The following is a 19740-nucleotide window of genomic DNA, read 5'->3' as shown; positions in this document are numbered from 1 at the left end:
TCTCCAAAGTCCCTTTGCCCTCAGTCTGGTTTTTTTTTCTCTCATCATGTTCAAGTCCATTTGTATGTGGAATTGAAAACTCTTGGCTCGAGACAGAGTCTGGCGAATCTATTTTCTAGATGTCTGCAGCCTGCATTCCAGGACCCGGGCAGGAGTTTACAGAAGGTTGCTGGTGGCTTGATTCTTTTCTTTGGCTTTTGAAGCCACGCTTTGAGGACATGCTTGGTTTGAGTGGGTAGAAACGGGCTGAGTGAGTCCTCTCCAGCAGGTTTCAAACATTCACTCAAGCCCTAGGACAGGTGGAATGGAGAAGTGGTTCATGAACTTTTTGTGCCTAGAGGACCAGTGGTTGGAGGTAGAGGTGAGAAATTTGCGTCTTTTGCAGCTTCTCTGGTGTTCTGATGGCAAGATCATTCATTCCACAGGTGTTGTGCACCTCATATGTAACATGCCCTGGACGCAGGGCAGTGAACAAGACAGGCCTGGTTCCTGTCCTCTTGGAGTTTATTGTCTAATGGAGGAGACAACATTAGATCGTTACACAACTAATTATTTAAATTATAATTGTGATTGGCACCTCAAAGGAGAAACATGAAGGGCTATAAGAGCATTTATAACCTAGCAGCAAAGCTTATTCTTCCAAGGAATATGTCGGACTTTTGCAGAAGCTAAAACACATCCAAGACAAGCAGTTTCTCACCCACTGAAGCACCTTCTTGGAACTTGAGGAAGCCGTGGAACGGAGTTAGAAAACTGCTAATCTACATTCCTCTATAACGGATGTTGTGGCGTGCAACCCAGACTGTGGCATGCATTCCTGCCACACACCCCACTCCACTGGGAGGGATCTCAACTGAGTCCCTCTCTGGGAATGGCCCTGGGTGGAAGGGAGTTACCTAGCTCACGGTTATGCCCCCTCCAGGCAGTCTGCCTCCAACAACTGGTTAATGGGAGAGGAGCATACAAAGGCCTGGCCCCTTTGCCTCCATTGGAAACAACTCTGAAGGATTATCTCATATAGCGCTCCCTTTAGGATCACCCGAGGCCAGCACTGCAGCCCAATTTCTTCTGCCCAGTCCTGCTGCTTCTCACTCTCCTATGATATTGATCCCCACTAAACCTCCTGTATTCAAATTTCCATCCCAGAGTCTGCTTGCGAAGGTATGTGACCCAAGACACTCTCTTATCACAGATGGTGAAAATAAAGACCAGAGATGGGAAATGACTTGCTTGAGGTCTCACAAGCCTGAACCTTTAGGTCCTCTTCATAGTCTGTCACCATCCTGTGTCAGTCTTACAATTTCCTGTCCCGACTTTCTCTTCCTGAGGTGGGAGGCAACAGCTGCCATGCTGGAAGGAGCAGAAGAGGTTCTCACTCCCATCCCCTCTCCCGTGGCTGGAGACCTTGGGCAAGTCACTCCACCTCTCTGGGGAGAAGAGTAAGTTCACTGCCTGAGTGCTCTATCTTTTCTCAAGTCTGCTTGTGTGTGATGCCCCTGTCCTGAGAAAAACCATGTCGCAGCTGGTTATAGCAGCAGAAATTCTTTCCCCTCATGTCTGAATCACCTCTGACCTCACTAGTGGTTCCTGTTGCGGGGAGCCTTGAGCTTCTGTCCCAATTCTGGGGATCTAAACTCACATTTCAAGGAGGAACCTCTTTTTTTCTGTCTGTGTCAACATTATCAAGTGCTTACTCTGTCCCAGACACTGTTGGATGCTGGCACTGCAGCAATGAATGAGACAGACAGTCCAGGACTCAGACAGTCCTCCCTCTCAATGTGGGAGTTCCCAGAGGAACACCCTGGACCTGAAGGATGAGAAAGGACTGGCCAAGGATGGGAGGGGAGAAAGGAGTGTGAACAAAGATTTCCGGCAAAGGAGACAGCATGGGAGAAGCTTTGAAGCAGGACAGGGAAGGCAGCCTGGTAGGGCCAGAGGGAGCGGAGAGAATGTGAGGAAGGGTGAGGCCAAGAAGGAAGCCCAGGGGAGGTCTGGCATGGCCTTACAGGGCATGTTGAGAATTTTGGACTTTATACCATGGGCAATGGGAAGTCTTCAAAGGAGATTTTGTTGTTTATTACAAACTATATGCTATGGACTGAATGTTTGTGTCTTCCTCAAATTCATATGTTGAAAGCCTAATCCCCAGTGTCTTGGTGTTTGGAGGTGGGGCCTTTGGGAGGTGATTAGGTCAGGAGTGTGGATCCCTCATGTTGGGATTAGTGCCCTTATAAGAAGAGACGGGACAGCTTGCTTCCTCTCTCTCTCTCCCCACCATGTGAGACAACCAGGACGAGGCTCTCATCAGGAACCCAACTGGCTGGTAACGATCTTGGACTTCCCAGCCTCCAGAACTGTGAGAAAGAAATGTCCACTGTTTAAGCCACTCCGTCTAAGATCTTTTTATTATAGCAGCCCAAACTAAGACACTAGATAATATTTATTACAAGAAGGCGTGGAGAAGGTAGTAAGACTTATTTAGGACTTCCTAGGTACCAGGTACTCCCCTAAGTAGTTCACAGGCATGACCTCATTTAATCCTCACAACAGCCCTATATAGTAGAGCCTATCATTATCTCCATTTTACAGATGGGCACAACTGAAACTAGACTCAAAAGTTCCCTCATGTGAAAAGGTTTTTCTGGCTCCCATCCCCACCCCAAGTACACATCTTCCTTCTTTGACCCAAGCTTACCAAGAGCTTCTATTTTTCCATTTTGTTTTCTGTCTACTATTATAATCATTTGTGTGGCTCACTCAATTCCCCATTTAATTGCAAGCCCCGTGCAGGAAGAGGCTTTTGTCTGCAAGCTCACTGCTCTATCTCCAGAGCTGAATAAATAAAATAAAATAGATGTGGAATGTATGTTTGTATCCATGAGGATCCTGGTCTGGTGCTAGGCCCAGGAGGGGGTGTTCCAGAAATAATAGCCTCCCCACGCTTCAGACTCGGCCTCTGCTCTGGGTGTCTCTGTCTGTCTGGCTGGCTGTTACATCGCCAGCTCTCAGACGTTCAGCATCAGTCTAGTGTGGCGGGCAAAGAGCTTGGACTTTGGAACCAGACAGATGAGGCTCAAATCTGAGTGCAAGTTCATCTGGAATGAGGCAGAGTATAAATAAACAGACCGAAGTACCTCTATGACCTTTGATAACTTTCTTTAATTTCCTCGTCTGTAAATGAGAACGTTACCATCAAAAGTTTATTGTTGTCAGGATCAAATGAGAAAATGTTTATAGAATGCCTGTGTAATTTCATTCCTCCCTTCAGTGAAAGTCAGAGATTGGGCCAATGTCATTTTCTTAAACTCATAGCCTCAGTTTCCTCATCTGTGAAATGGAGCTGTGAGATGCAAGGTAATATAGAGTTCCCACGACCTAGAGTGCCCTTCTCCCAGACCTGTGTGGGTCTAGCTCCTAAACCTTCAGTTCTCACCTTCAATATCATTTCATCAGAGTTCTGATCTGATTCCTAACTCACTCTCTCTCATTTCTTTTTCTCAGCCTCACTCCACTCCTCTCATTTCTTTTCCCTTTGAACCTTTCATAATCTTTGTTGTTTCTTGCCTGTCTCCCTGTTCACTGTTGCATCCCCAATGTCTACCATAGTGCTAGAGTAAGTGTTCAGTAAATGTTTGTTAATTGCATAAATATTTACTGATCACTTATTTATCATCAGGGACTGCTCTACACCACCCTAATCACAACCCTGGGACACAGGCGGAGCAGGGATTTTACCCATCTTACAGCTGTGGAAGCTGAGGTCTAGCAATATTAATATTGCCCAGGGACTTCCCAAACAAATTAGCCAGAGTTCTAGATTCCTTGGCCAATGCTCTTTCCACCCATCACTCTACCGCCTTCCAAGGAAAGGAGCACCGGAGGCCCAAGTACTAGTCCAGGCTCTGTTCCAACTTGTGGCTTGTAAGGTACTTCCCTGAGCCTTAGCCTATCTCTAAAATGGCCAGAATAATCCTTGCCCTGACTAGTAGTTAAAGCGAGAATCAGCTGACATATTGGGCTGGAAGCATTTAATAAAATAAAAGCACTATACGTGTTTATGGAGGATCTTTTTATACTAATATACAGAATCAACATTGACTTCAAAGACAAATCGCTGTGGGCTGGGGAAACCATGGAAATTTCCTAGAAGCCATGGCATTTCAGCTAGGCCTTGAAGATAGGTAAGATTTTGGGGAAACAAAACTCAGTGCCAAAGTCACAGACCAACCAAAGCAAGACCCTCCAGCCTCTGAGTTTTACTTTTCCCCTCAGAGGTTGATATTCTCCTCTAATTTGCATTTCCCTACCCTGATTTGTTTTTCCTTTCAAATCAAACTTATGGAAGTATAATTTGCATCCAATAAAATGCACACGTTTTAAATGCACACAGTTCCATGAGTTTTGACGAAAGTACACACTCGTACAACCACCACCCAAATGAAATTCCCTTGTGGCCCTTTGCGGTGAATCCCCAAACCCCCTTTCTTGTGTCCCTCAGACAACCACCTTCTGCTTTCTGTCACTACAGGTTTGTTGTTCTTAATCACTCATTTTGTTATTAGCAAATCACAAAGTTTTGCATTCAAAAATTAGAACAAAAATATAAATGCAACAAAATGTATTATTTCACTCGGCTTAAGACAATATTTTCATTCTAGGGCATTTGCTAATGGATTTAGCAGTCATTAGATGAACTGACAATAACTAATGGGAGAAAGGGATTAATAATAATCATAGTTTGTCCATTCAGTGAAGACAGTTTAACCGCTGATAAAAACTATACTACAGCTAAAAAAGGTATGTGGATAACCCGATTGCTTCTTGAGAGATGATGGCTTACCTATAAGGCAATATTTGAAATTTAATTTAAATATTTCTTTGAAAAAGGCATTTTAAAAGAATGACGGATCAATAGTCATTATACAATTTTTCTGATTTCTTCCTTTTATTCTGTAATACAGAAATTAAGAATGATTCTGAAATTTCAAAGAGATGTCGACTTAAGGAAGAAATGGAAAGAAATGGTAAAGTTCTATTTTGGGATCTCTTGCTGACTAGGCAGACAATCATTATGTCAAACAGAGAAACAGTAAATAAGTAAGAGAAGTGTTTAATCTAAACTTAAGATAGTTAATGGTGAAACTTAATACCTGGACCATGTTATTTGGTTAAATTATAGCAACTCTTTTTTTTATTACTTTTTAAAATGTGAAAAATCAACAAATTATATGAGAAGGAAAACAAAATTGGGGGAAGGGGGGAAGGCAAAAGGGGTGATTAGGGTCACATGTGAGGGGATGCACTATAATTAGTGTTCGGGTGGTGAACATGATGTAATGTATCCAGAATTTGAAATATGAGGTACAACCGAAAAAAATAAAAATTAAAAAATAAATAAATTTAAAAAGAAAAAGAAAACAAAATTATCTTCTCATTGTTCTAACCATGTCAAACAAGTTTGTAGTCATCTCCTGAAAAACAGCCTTATATATGTAACTCTCCTGCATAAATATCTTCGATGGATCCATTTTGACATCTTTTTAGTTTTGCATTCAAGTACAGATTAGTTTTGCCTGTTCTATAATTTCACATAAATGGAATTATACAGTATGTACTGGTTTACATAGTTTCACATAAATGGAATTATACAGTGTATATGGTTTCTTTGGCTTAGCATGATGTTTTTAAGGTTTATTCATGAGTTTCCTATATCAGTAGGTCATTCCTTTTTTATAGCTGGGTGCTATTTCAGTGTATGAATATATCACAAGTCATTCCTCTTTTCACCAGTTAGTGAACATTTGGCTTGTTTCCAGTTTGGAACTATTTAAATTAAGCTGCTATGAATATTCAGTCATAAGTCATTTTGTGGACACATATTTGCTTTCTCTTGGGTAAACAGGGGTAGAATTGCTGGTTTATATGGCAAATATATGTTTAACTTCACAAAAACTACCAATACGTTTTCTAAACTGGTTGTACCATTTTACACACTTACCAACAATGTTCAAGACTATCAGTTGCTCCACAGCCTCTTCAACACTTGGTATAGTCGGTCTTTTTCATTTTAGCCATTTGAATAGGTCATGGCCTCAAAATTTTTAAAGTGAGCCTAATTGAGGTATAATTTGCATACAATAAAATTATAACTGCTGGTCCTCCAGGACCAGTTTCACTGATGCTATTTTATCAAAAGAGTGATTAAGAAATTGTCTTTCAGAAAATTTGCAATGTCACAAAGCCAGAGCATGGATGGAAGAAGAAATCTTGACCTGAAATGACCACAGAACCAAGGATTCTCCCCCCAAATGGAACAAAAGGACCAGGACATGACTGGAACTTAAAAAGTCAGACTCTTATCAGAAGCAAGGGGTCCATCATTCAGGAAGATCTGTGTCAAAATCCTTCCCGACCTTATCTTGAAAGTTTAGAAGCTTACCATAAATGCTTGAAACCCACCAATCAAAACCTCTCCCACTAGCATTTCTACATGCTGGCCTGTTCTCCCTAACCTCTTAAATTACACCCCAAATCCTGAATTGGGGAGACAGATCTGAGGGCATATGCCCCCTGTCTCCCTGAAGATTGATCTGGCAGAATAAAGCTGTTTTCTTTCCCAAAGGCTCATGCTGTAATTAATTGGCTTATTTATGTGCATTGGGCAAAAGAACCTCATTTTGTGCATTAGCAAAATTTACCCATTTTAAGTGTACAGTTCATTGAATTTTGACCAATGTCTATAGTCATGTAACCATCACCACATGACCATATGAGATATTTTAATCTCCCCTCAAAATTTCCTTGGGTTCCTTTACTATCTGTCCTATCCCCCAACCCCAACCCATAGCAACCACAGATCTGCTTTGTCACTATAGTTATGACTTTTCTAGTATTTCATATAAATGGAAGTATTCATTGTGTAATCTTTTGTGGCTGGCTTCTTTCAGTTAGCCTAATGCTTTTGAGATTCACCATGTTGTTGTGTATATCAGTAGTTCATTCCTCTTTGTCACCGAGTAGAATACTATTGTATGGATGTATCACAATTTGTTTAGCCATTCAACAGTTGAGGGACATTTGAGTTTGCAATTTTGGCTCTTACACATAAAGCTGCTATTAGTGTGGGCATAGGTTTTCATTTCTCTTGGGTAAAAACATAGGACTGAAATTTTTGGGACACATAGTAAGCATATACTCAATTTTATAAGAAATTTCCAAATCATTTTCCAAAGTGGCTGTATCATTTTGTAGTCCCACCAGCAACATATAAGAGTTCCACTTGCTCTGCATCCTTGTTGACACTTGGTATTGTCAGGCTTTTAAACTTCAGCCATTTTCACAGATGTGTGTGGTATCTCATGATTTTTAATTTGTATTTCTGTGATCACTAATGATGTTGAGCATCTTTTCTTGTACTTATTGGCCATTTGTATATTTTATATATCTGTTGAAGTGTCTTTTTAAATCTTTTGCTGATTTCCTTTATTGGGTTATTTGTTTCTTTATGATTAAGTAGTAAGAGTTCTTTATATATTCTTGATATTCTAGATTAGTTCTTTGTTAGATATATGAATTGCAAATGTTTTCTACCAGACTGTGGCTTACCTTTCCATTCTTTAGAAGAACAGAATTTAATTGTGATAGAGTTCAATATACCAATTTTTTTTCTTTTATGACTTGGGTTTTTTGTGATCTACCTAAGGAATCTTTGCCAAACCCAAGATCACAGATATGTTCTCTTGTGGGTTTTTTCCCCAGAAATTTTATCTTTAACATTTAGATCTATGATTCATTTCATGTTTATTTTTGTTTATAGTGTGAGGTAATGGTAGAGGTTCATTTTTTTCCTTCAAATATCTAGTTGTTCCAGCACCATCTGTTGAAAAGATTATCCTTTCTCCATTTAATTATTTTATTACGTTTGTTGAAAATCAATTGACTGAACACAGGTGAGTCTAGTTCTGATTTCTTTAATCTGTTCCATTGATTTATATGTCTATCCTGGCCCTGATATTTAAATTTTTAATGTATTTTTCACTATTTTATTACATGTATTTCCTGTAAATAAACTCCACTCTTTTGTGGAACCAGACAGGAAAAAATAAAGAGATATTTTCTATTCACTACAGAAAAATCAGAAAATACAGATAAGCATAAATAAGAAAATAAAAATTGCTAATAATTCAACCCTAGAAAGTATTGCTGGGCCAGCCCTGTGGCACAGCGATTACATTCCCACATTCCACTTCAGCAGCCTGGGGTTCACTGGTTCAGATCCTGGGTGCAGACCTATGCACCACTCACCAAGCCGTGCTGTGGCAGGCGTTCCACATATAAATTAGAGGAAGATGGGCACGGATGTTAGCTCAGGGCCAGTCTTCCTCAGCAAAAAGAGGAGGATTGGCAGCAGATGTTAGCTCAGGGCTAATCTTCCTCAAAAAAAAAAAAAAAAAAGAAAGTACTGCTTTTTTTTTTGTAGAATTTATCTTCTAGATCTTCCTTCTATGCTTAAATATGCTAAAAAATGGCAACATATTAGACTGTCAACTACAGTCTATCTTACAATCTGTTTTCTGCCTCCACAGTATATTGTGGAGTATATTCAATTAAATCAGCGGTTCTCACTCTAGGATGACTTTATGCCACAGGACACTTGGCAAAGTCTGGAGACATTTTTTGGTTGTCACAAATGGGAGGGTGCTACTGGCATCTAGTGGGTAGAGGCCAGGGATGCTGCTAAACATCCTACAGTGCACAGGACAGTACCTTACTGCAAAGAATTATCCAGTCCAAAAAGTTAATAGTCCCGAGGTTGAGAAATCCTGAATTAAATAATGCATATAATGTGTTCAGTAGAACACTTGGCACATATCAACTTCTTGGTAAATGGAAAACAAATAACTTTGGAGAAAAATGTTTCCAGGAGCGGGAATATGGGTTTGATGCATCCAGATCCCCATGGTCCTTTTCCCAAATATCCAGCCGTAAGGCTGTTATGAGGTGAGGGGGCTCACAATTAAGAACTGGTTTTATCACCACAAATTCCTTCGCAACCAAAGGGTGAGGAGTATGTTCAACACAGGAGACCTGCAGCCTTGGACCTTGGCCTCCTCTGTGTGGGGAGGAGGGAAGGCTCACACATTCCCCCTCCCCCACCAGGCAGCTTCTCCTTTGGTTGGAGTTCCAGCTGTTGTCTGGGTTAGTGCAAACAAAGACCTTTGGGCTGTCCCAGATCCAAGATTTACAGCCCAAAGGCTCCTCCCAGTTTACAGGAGTGCTGGGAAGACACATTCCAAGTCAGCAAGAATTAAGTGGGCCCCCAGGGGGTGTGTGTGTCACGTGGTCTGATGACACAGGCAGGATAAACTGGAGACGGGCAAACTACAGTCCAGTGGAAAGTGAAGTCAAAGAGGTGTTTGATTCAGTTCAACAGAGTCAAGCATTTCGCAACAGTCACTGTGCTCCTACTGTGTGCTGGGCGCTGTCTGGCTGTGTCCCTCTCTTATGTGGGAGGCAGTGTGGAACACTGGTTAGGAGCATAGTCTATTTAGAAGACGATATTTGAGTCCAGGTCTGCCAGCACTAGGTATTTGCCCTTTGAAAGGCATGTCACATCTCTGACACACATAGTATATGCTCAATAAATTACGTATGTGTGTGTTTCAGTCTTCACAAAAAATTGTGAGGTAAGGGCTATTATCATCCCTATTTTACAATAGAAGAAACCAAGGCTCAAAGAGGTGAAAGGCTTTGTTCAATGTCAAATTAAGTGGCAGAGGATCACTGTGACAGACTTTTGGGAAATAGAAGGCGAATAAGATGCAGTCCTTGTCTTCAACAAGCTTAGTCTCATAGGGGAGATAAAGACAGGTAAAAATCTAATTCCAAGCAAAGAGACAATGAGAGAGGTGCCAATAAAGAGCATTCAAGTGGAGCAGGGCGTTAGGAGGTCAATTCCAGATGGGGGCAATCAGGAAGGCTTCATGGAAGAAATGGCAGTTGAACTGGTGGTCTTTGAAGCTGGGTAGGCTTGAAAGTAGACAGTGAGACTCTTCCTTGAGAGTGAGGTCCTGAGAAGTAGACCACTGGGTTGGGCCATAGGATCTGTGCCTATGGGGGCAGGAACAGACGATTTGGCTGAAAAAGTTAATAAATTGGGGCAAGACTATTTGTTTGGTGGAAATGGGCAGGGGTAATGTTCAAAATAGTTAAACACCGGAAGGGCATAGGCACCAACTGATCAGAATGGATACTGAGTTATAAACAACCTCCATGGTCATGAAGTTGGGGACAAACTGAATACCAGGCTGAACATTCTGGAAAGGATGTCAATACCCACCCAGCCTCCTTTACACCTTTTGGAAACAGCATGCTCCTATTTTGCTTTAGAGATCCACTTATCCTACTCTCATTCTGTATAGTTCTGGTGGGCCTGACCCCACCTTTATATCTCCCGATGTGGGCACGTGATTGAGTCTGGTCTAGCCAATTAGAATACAACAGTGCTGGATACAAAGACGGACATAGAACCCAAGCTGGGCCAGTGAGAATCCTCTCCAGCACATTTGTTGGGACTCTTGGGAAAAAAGCAGCTCTGTGTCACCAGGGAAGCTAAGAGAAAGGAAAGTCAAGTTTAGAGATTAAAGAGAGAGACAGAGAGACAGACAGAGACGAGACAGAGTTAGAGAGAGAGAGACCAATTTCTTTATGATTCTTTTTTGAGTCTCTAGATCCAGATGTGCCTGAAGTCTTTACCCATCCTCTTCAATTACAAGAGGTTGGCTTTTTAATCATTTGGAACTAGAAGAGTTCTAATATAATTATGAGGGGTCTCAAATGTCATTCTAGGGAGTTCTGCATAGGCTCTGGAGAGACCTCTCAGTACCTGAGTTCTCTTACCTTAAAATAGGTAATAGTAGTATCTACATTATAGGGTTGATATGGGGATTAAAGGAATTAATATATGTAAGATGCTTTAAAATGGTGCCTGACATGCAGCAAGCGCTACGGTTAGTTGTGATCACATTATTATTATTCCAGAAGGCACTTAAACTTCTCATTGAGAAGTTTAAGAACCACAGCCCTGGATTAGTTTCTATTGCTGTAACAAATTACCGCAAATTTAGTGGCTTAAGACAACAGAACTGTATTCTCTTACAGTTCTGAAGGCCAGAAGTCAGAAGTGAGTCTTAAAAAATGGGGCTAAAATCAAGGTGTTGGCAGAGCTGGTTTCTTCTGGAGTCTCCAGGGGAGAATTCATTCCTTGTCTCCTCCAGCTTCTGGCAGCTGCTCTCATTCCCTGGCTTGGAATCACATCACCCCAATCTCTGCTTTTGTCATCACATTGCCTACTCCTCTTTTGTCATCAAATCTTCCTCTATCTCCGTCTTATAAGGATGCTGATGATTACATTTATAGCACGCTTGGATAACGTCTCCATCTCAATATCTTTAACTTAATCACATCTACAGAGTCTCTTTTGCCAGATGAGGCAACATTCATAGGTTCCAGAGATTAGGAACTGGACATCTTTGGGGACCAATTTTTGGCCTACCACACCCTTGATTAAAAATATCTTTTTCTCTTCTAATATTAGGAAATGAATCCAGTAATCAGTAGAATAGCAATGATACAACGGGCCTGGGGCACGTGGCTGTGACAGTGGTACTGGTTGCTTTTCACCATTTCTGGCTGAGTGATAAACCCTTAGCTCAGGAGGGGCGATTCTGGTTTGGAAGGGAGGAAGAGGCAGACTTTGGCACAGCATCCTAATAATAATTTATGGAGAGTTTTCTATGTTCCAGGAAATTTACATCTTTTATCTCTAAAAGACAATTTTGCAAAGTGGGCGTTTTATAGAATAAGGAAATTGAACCCTAGCAAGGGTAAGCCACCTGCCCCAGGTCACAAGGACAATAAGCAGCAGAGCCAGGATCTGAACTAAAGTCTGCATAATGTGGACTCCAGAAGCGCAGGCCCTGGTTGCCACATCAAGTTGCCTCTTGAGAAATAGGAGCTTCCCAGCCTCTAAGACATTCCCTCTCTTCCTGACATTGGCCCTGGATGGTTGTTAGACCAGAATAACAATCAGGAGATGTTGTATACAACTTAGGCACCCCAGTTTAGTCATCCATGATGCCTCAGGGACCAGAGTTTACAGACTGTGCTTGGCACCTCCGTCAGGGCTTTGACAAGCAATGTGTTTGTAAGACACAATGTCCTTTCAAGCCTCAATCAAACAGCCCCAGCCTGCCTGCTCTGACCAGCAGAACAGGCCCCCAGGCTGAGTCACTGCCTATGTTGTTTCACAACCTGTTTGTGCATTAAGGTGGCAGAGGCAAGGAAGGTCACTCTGCGTGGCTAGTGTCTTCTTGAGCTCCCGGACAGAAAGGTGGCTCCCAGTGACAGGTGCAAGGAGAGCTTGGCTCACCTCGTACCCACCCAGTTCTCACCCAGAGGTTTCTTCAATTTCTTCTAGGCTCTTTCTTTGACCTTAGGTACAATCCTGAACCAAGTGAAGTTTCAACAAGCCTCAGTTCCTCATCTGTAAAATGGGAAATGTATACCTATTTAAATGATTGTGCACTTTACATGCACTATATAATTTAATATTTACAGCAAACCAGTGAGGTAGAGCTATTATTTCATATTACAAATGCAGATACTGAGCATCAGAGATGTTATATCACACAGCTAGTTAGGGCAGGGTCAAGAATCGACCCCGAGTCTGTATGACTTAAGGGTTTGGGTTCAGAAAGGAATAGCAAGAGAAAAGTCTGGCCACTGTTCAGCGCTTGCCATTCTATTCTGAGTCATTTGGGAAAGTCTCTTCTGCTCCTTGGGTCTTGGTTTCGTCATCTGTTCTGTGGGGTAGAGGAGAAGGACCTGGACTAATAAATCAAAAAGCTCACTTTTAAGTCTATGATCCTCTGATTTCATGTGAGAAGGTCTTTCCCTTAGTCATGGTTTCTATTTCCTGCACAGCCCGTTCTTGCCTCTTCTGGGGGAAGAACGGACAACAGTGATGAAGAATTCGTCCAACTTGGAGATTTGTCAAAAAGTCTCAGCTCTTATTTACAACTTTTTCATGACTTCCATTGAGCCGTGTCCACATCCATAAAATGGGGATGACCATTATAGCTGCAACCCAGTCACAGCACATAGCACTGCGCTACGTGTGTCATAGACATTTCCTTTTATCTTCATAATGGCCATAGGAGCGGATGTCACTGCTTGAGGTCATCCAGCTTATAGGATGTGGAGTTGGCATCTCAGCCTGGGTGAGGTGTGCCTGCTTCTTTGTCCTTTGCCGCACTGCCTGTCCTCTCTCCTCTTATCTCTCATTCCTGATGGTGGGAGAATGGACTGAAACCAATGAAAAGCACTTGGTGAACTGTAGATTGCTGTGCACATGTGAACTATCAGGAGTTATTACTAGCACTCTTTTTCCCACTGGAGTGGGAGCCAGGACCTGAGTCTTCAACCATTTTTGCACCCACAAATAACGCCAAGGTGGGAATTTCCATGGGTTCTTGGTACATAATTGCCAACTGATCTAATTCTATTCACTAAAGAAAAGCAAGTAGGATCAGTCAACAATACCTTGGCCAAGCAGGAAGGACAACAACGTCGGGAATTAGCTCCCTGTTTGACTTGGTCATTACTGAGGACCCTGTGCCCGCTTTCACCTTCGTTTATTCTTGGTTTTTCTCTGCCATTATGATTTTTGTCATTGCCACATTCTCACTCTTTCTCCAAGGAAAAGAAAAGCAAGCAGAAAAGCCAAACACAACTCCTTGTCAGTTCACCTATCCTGACCTCCATTTTCACTTTTTTCCCACCTGCTGGAGTCTCACAGAGGCCATACACCTGTCCTGTCACCCCTGACAGCTTCATCCTCCAGCAGGGTTTCTCCTAGATTTCTGTAGTTCTTGCGGGTGCTCCAATCTATTCACTCTTCTCTGCTTCCTAACGGGGTTAATTCTCTCTCTGACTCTGTTTTTTGATTTATCAATATTTATCGTGTATCAAATCCTGTGCTTAGAATTGCAGTGACTTTCCAATGTTTCAAAATGGAGAAAGCAATTTTTCCTAAATATTAGAATTTTTTGTAAAACATTAGAATTTCTTCCAATGAGCATATAATGTTCTTGTAACCAGAAAAAACTTATAAAGTATTTTGCATTATTTTAATCAATTTTATCAACATACATTTACATACAATTAAAATGCAGCCATTTAAATGTACAGCTTGATGAGTTTTGACAAATAGATACACCTGAGTAACTATTGCCACAATCGAGATTTAGAATATTTCTGTTTTCCCAAAAGTTCCCCTGTATCTCTTTGCAATCAATCCTTCTCATTCCTCACTCCAGCCAAGCAGAAATTTGATTTCTTTCAAGTGAGATTAGTTTTGTCTGTTCTAGAATATCATATAAACGGAATCATGCATTATGTATTCTTTTGTGTCTGGCTTCTTTCACCTAGAATATTTTTAGATTCATCTATCTTGTGGCATATATTAGTAGTTTGTTCTTTTTTATTGATGAGTAGTATTCCATTGTACATATCACAGTTTTTTTGTCCATTTACTTGTTGATGGACATTTGGTTTGTTTAAGTTTTTCTTTTTTTCTCTTTAAGTAACACACACTCATCAAAAATTTAGAAAACAGACACAAGTGGAGGAAAAATAATCTCCAGTCTCATTAACCAAAAAGTTATTGCTAGCATTAAAAAGTTTTAGTTTTTTCCTCTGTGCACAGATGTTTTGGAGACTATATAGTTAGAATCATATTGCACATATGACTTTCTAACTAGCTTTCTTAGTTGATATTATAAGTATTTCTCACACTACTTCTTTTGTAACCTTTTTTTTTTTTTGAGGAAGATTAGCCCTGAGCTAACTGCTGCCAACCCTCCTCTTTTTGCTGAGGAAGACTGGCCCTGAGCTAACATCGTGCCCATCTTCCTCTACTTTCTTTGCGGGATGCCTACCACAGCATGGCTTGCCAAGTGGTGCCACGTCCGCACCCGGGATCCGAACCGGCGAACCCCGGGCCGCCAAAGCAGAACGTGCGCACTTAACCGCTGCACCACTGGGCGGCCCCTTTGTAACCATTTTTAATGGCACATAATATTTTATTACTAAAATGTAGGCTCTGTCAGGGGAGAGATTTAGGTTGTCTTGCTTATTCTTATATTCCAAGAGCCCAGAACAATGTCTGGCCTACAGCAGGCACACAATAAGTGTTGACTCAATTATATGCCACAGTTTGCCTTGCTATGTCTATAAGGACATGCCAGTTCTCCTTAAAGTTTTCTTTTCCTTAGTTCTGTTTTTAATGTTTATGTCCTGCCTTCTCAACCAACCTACTTGAAGGCAGCGTCTGAAAACACTCATCACATGCTAAGCACTTTGTATGTGTCATCTATACTCTTCACAGCAGTCCTGTCAAGTAGATAATCTCCCTCATTTACAGATTAAGAAGCAGATTCAGAGAAATTAAGTGACTAGCTCAAGGCCACACACCAGTATGTAGCCAAGTCCAGATGTGAACCATGTTTGTTTGTTTTTAACCCATGTTTAATAGAGTTCAAATCCCAAATAATATTGGGAATAGTCAAAATTTTTATTCATACTCATTATGCGCCAAGTGCATCAGTTAATCCTCATAACAACCTTAGAGGAAAGTACTAGCATTCTCACTGGAGAGATGAGGACATGAAGTTCACAGGCAAAGTAACTTGCCCAAGCTTACACGGCCAGACAGTGATCGAATTTTAACTCAAACAGCCTGACTCCAGGGCCCATCTTAAACTCTAAGCACTAGTGTGTTATGTTAACCCGCACCCTTCTGCTTCTCCATGCGGTCTCCTTGGGCTTCTTTATCTCCTCTGGGCTGTACACAGAGGCTCTCTCAGGAAATGTTTGAATTGATAGTGTAGATGATGGCATATGATCCTCTGAGCCAAGGAAGGGGTTAATGATGATGAAATCTTAGGGAACAAGAAACAAACCCTTTTACTTCCAAAGATACTATATGGCAGACACATGATTCTTGCAGCTCTGAGACTGGAAGAACACCACCTGCATCAGAAGGCTGGGATGAGGATTAAATGAGTGATCCAGATTCGCAGAAAGTGCTTACTCCAGGGCTTGGTACAGTACCCAGTAAGCATGCACTAAAGAGGAGCTGTCAAAGGGCCTCCATCTAGGAAATTCGAGACCCAGTGGGTTAATTATCATCAGATTGAAAACAACACTGACTTCCCCAGACAGACCCAGGAGGGAAGAAACCCAAACAGACAGTTACAGTTCAGCTAAAACAGAGCTAATCTTTAATCTTTTATGGATATGTGTAATACATTAACTATTATAGCCTGTCCCCTCGAGGTACACCTGGTCAACCAGAGGCTGGGGTTGGGTTAGCGGGGCTAAGTAGAAAGAGGCAAACCAATAGGCCAATTACCCTTCTGCAGCAGACTTTCTCAGGCCCCTGTCTTGAGATTAAGAGGGTGAAGTGGCTGGTGCTGCCTGTCTACAAGGGGTGGGGTAGGGAGGTGAACTCTTGAGTCAGCAGCCAATGAAGACTACAAGGCCCAAAATAACCTGGGGTGTTTTACCTGTCTGTCAGTAAACCAAACTCCTTAAGAGCAAGAATCGTCTCATTTATCATTTGTCATCGGGTGTTTGCTGTTGGTGGTCATTATTAACAATGATGCTGTTGTTTTCACAACAGGAAAAAAAATCCAAAGGTGAAGAATTACTAAGGCTAGCTTTCTTGACAAATTATGAAATCATAAGCTTCAATGACCATAGTTTTTCAACTCTAAGATGTACTTTGTGTCCATTTTTATCAAGCTTTGTCTTATAATACACATGTGCATGTACGTGGAGGTGTTTCTCAACTGCCCGAAACTCTTATTAAGTAAATGCTCTGACTTAAAGGAGATAGCGTCTAGGAATCAAGGCAACATCATAGCTCAATCTTCCACTCCAGGCAAGAATCCTTCCTACCATAATCTCTGCTTCAATATTTTCACTGGAAGAGAGTTTTCTTCTCATCCAGGCAGTCCTTTCCATCTCTGTCACTGCGATCAGCAGTCCCTTATATGAAGCTGAAACCTGTCTCCCTGTAATTTCCACGCAGCATTTCTAGTCCTGTCCCCTGGAACTACACAAAATAACTCAAATTTTCCTTAGGAAACAGCGTGACTTAAGACAGTAAGCAAAGTCTCTGGAGGCAGACAGATACGGAAATCTCGACTCTACCAATTATTAGCAAGTAACTTAACTTTTGTTCTCTCGTCTATTAAGTGGATTAAAGTACCCATTGTTGTGAGATTTAAATGAGATACATATGTGTAAAGTATCTGGCACCTGATTCTCAACAGATGTAAGATACTGCCCTCCTCTTCCTCTCTCTCCTTGCTGGCTTTGTCATAATTTTATAGACTTGCAGGTACATGTTATGTTCCACCCTTCTCAAGACTTTTCCAAATTAAACATTCCCCACTTCCTAAACCCTTCTCCTAATAATAACTCTGATTCATGCATACCTACAACATACAGCATGCGCCAGGCACTGCCGAAGGCCTAAGTTAAATAACTTGCCTAGGGCCACATAAGCAGTGGCCGGGATTCAAACCTCGATCTGTCTGGCTCTAAAGCACCACCTTCCAATCTAGATCCTACAGCAGTGCTGTCCAATAGAAATACAATGTGAGGGGGCCAGCCCAGTGACACAGCAGTTAAATTCACACGGTCCGATTCGGCGGCCTGGGGTTCGCCAGTTCAGATCCGGGGTGCAGACATGGCATGGCTCGATGGGCCATGCTGTGGTAGGTGTCCCACATATAAAGTAGAGGAAGATGGGCACAGATGTTGGCTTAGGGCAGGTCTTCCTCAGCAAAAAGAGGAGGATTGGCAGTAGATGTTAGCTCAGGGCTAATCTTCCTCAAAAAAAAAAAAAAATGTGAGCCACATACGTAATTTTAAATATTCTAGTAGTGACAATGAAAAAAAGTAACAAGAAACAGGTGAAATTGAACTTAATAATATTTTATTAAACTCCAAATACCCAAAATATCATTTCAACATGTAATCAATATAAAAAATTACGGAGATATTTCATATTCTTTTTTTGAAGTATGTCCTCAAAATCCAGCATGTGTCTTACACTTATAGCATATCTCAATTTGACCTAGCCCACATTTCAAGTGGTTAATAACAACATGTAGCTCATGGCTGCCATATTGGGCTGCACATACCTAGAGAAAAGTTTCAGTGTCCTCAGCTTGGAATTTAAGGACTTTAGGGACATAGGATGACTAAATATAGGAGACCAAGAAAATCACTTAATCACCCTTCTGCTAACCTCTGTTCTCTACCAATCATTCTCTCAACAAAAACAATATTCAGCAAGTGTCTGCACTGTCAGGCATCATTCCAAGGGCTGGGGGTACTGTAGTGAATAAAACAAAGTCCCTGCTCTCATGGAGCTTATGATTTTTTTGGGAGGAGGGAGGAGATAAACAAATCGGTAAATAGGCAGGGTGTCACCTAGTCAAATGTGCTAGGAAGAAAAATACAGCAGGGGGTGGGGGGTGGGGGTGGGCAGGGCAGGTGGGGGATGGCAGTTTGAAAGAAGCGGTCAGTGAAGACCTCTCTAACAAAGGTTTAAGCAGAGATCAGAAGGAAGCAAGGAGGTGAAGCCTGCAGTGCAACAGAAAAGGAGAGTTCCGGGTAGACTGTACAACAATTACAAGAGACTTAAGATAGGAGCATCCTTGACATGTTCAAGTAAGGGCAATGAGAACAGTGTGGCTGGAGCTGAGCAGATGGGATGGGGGCAGACACAGATGGTGATGGTTGGAATATGGTCAGAGAGGTAAGAGGTGATGAGGGCAGATCATGTAGGCATAATGAGGACTTTGGCTTTTACTCTGAGTAGATGCAAGCCCCGAACTGATGACAACGCTGGAGATAAGTCAGCTGAAATGCAATGGTTATACCTTTTCCACAGGGCTATGCATATAGGAAGCAGCCAATAAACGTCAGCTCATTCCTGGGGAAATACTAGCTCGTAACACTAAGGTTGAGAGCCTAGCATTGCATATAACGGGGGGAAGATCCATCTTAATTCCCACCAGGTCATTCTAGAAAGCTGAAGAGGGAATTGTGTGTAGGTACGTGTGATTTGCAGTCCATGCTTATGGTCTTCTGTTCTGATGAAAACTGGCCAAGAACTGGTCCTACTTCTTTGAGCCCAATCTAGTGACTGTCTGGGAAGCATCAACGTATGAACTTTTCTCCTCCTTTGCTACCACTAATTGTAATAATTTGGGAAATTCACCGCAGAGAAAGAGTCCAGGAATTCAGAAGGAAATATGGCAAAAAGACAGGTGTGGTGTCAGAAGGAACTGAATTCGAATCTGCTTCTGCCATTTGCTGGCCATTTGGCTTTGGGCAAGTCACTTTACCTCTCTGAGCCTCTTTTTCTTCCTCTGTAAAGTGGAGATGGTAATATCTACCTTTTAGCAGTATTTGGCATATTTACACACATACAGTGTAAAGTTGTTGGTATGTAGCAACTGTCCAATAATTGGTAGCTATTGCAATGCGTTCAACAAAATTTCTGAACACCCACTACACGTAAAGCACATTGTTATGGACCGAATGTTGGTGTCCCCCCCCTGCCCCGCCCCGAAATTCATATGCTGAAACCCTGCTCCC

The 19740-nt window shown here is 41.8% G+C and overlaps 1 long non-coding RNA gene across 1 annotated transcript; it reads left to right on the top strand.

The window, feature by feature from the left end:
• Window positions 1-1179: 1179 nt before the first annotated feature.
• On the top strand, window positions 1180-6598 carry LOC124240285 (uncharacterized). The gene is made up of 3 exons (XR_006888824.1): window positions 1180-1439; window positions 4962-5024; window positions 6221-6598. It is a non-coding gene; the product is annotated as an uncharacterized LOC124240285 (long non-coding RNA).
• The last annotated feature ends 13142 nt before the right edge of the window (window positions 6599-19740 follow it).

This window comes from Equus quagga, chromosome 5 (genome assembly GCF_021613505.1).
Source record: "Equus quagga isolate Etosha38 chromosome 5, UCLA_HA_Equagga_1.0, whole genome shotgun sequence".
Lineage (NCBI taxonomy): Eukaryota > Metazoa > Chordata > Mammalia > Perissodactyla > Equidae > Equus > Equus quagga.
The sequence above is the reverse complement of the archived record's forward strand: the minus strand, read 5'-3'. Positions and strand labels throughout refer to the sequence as shown.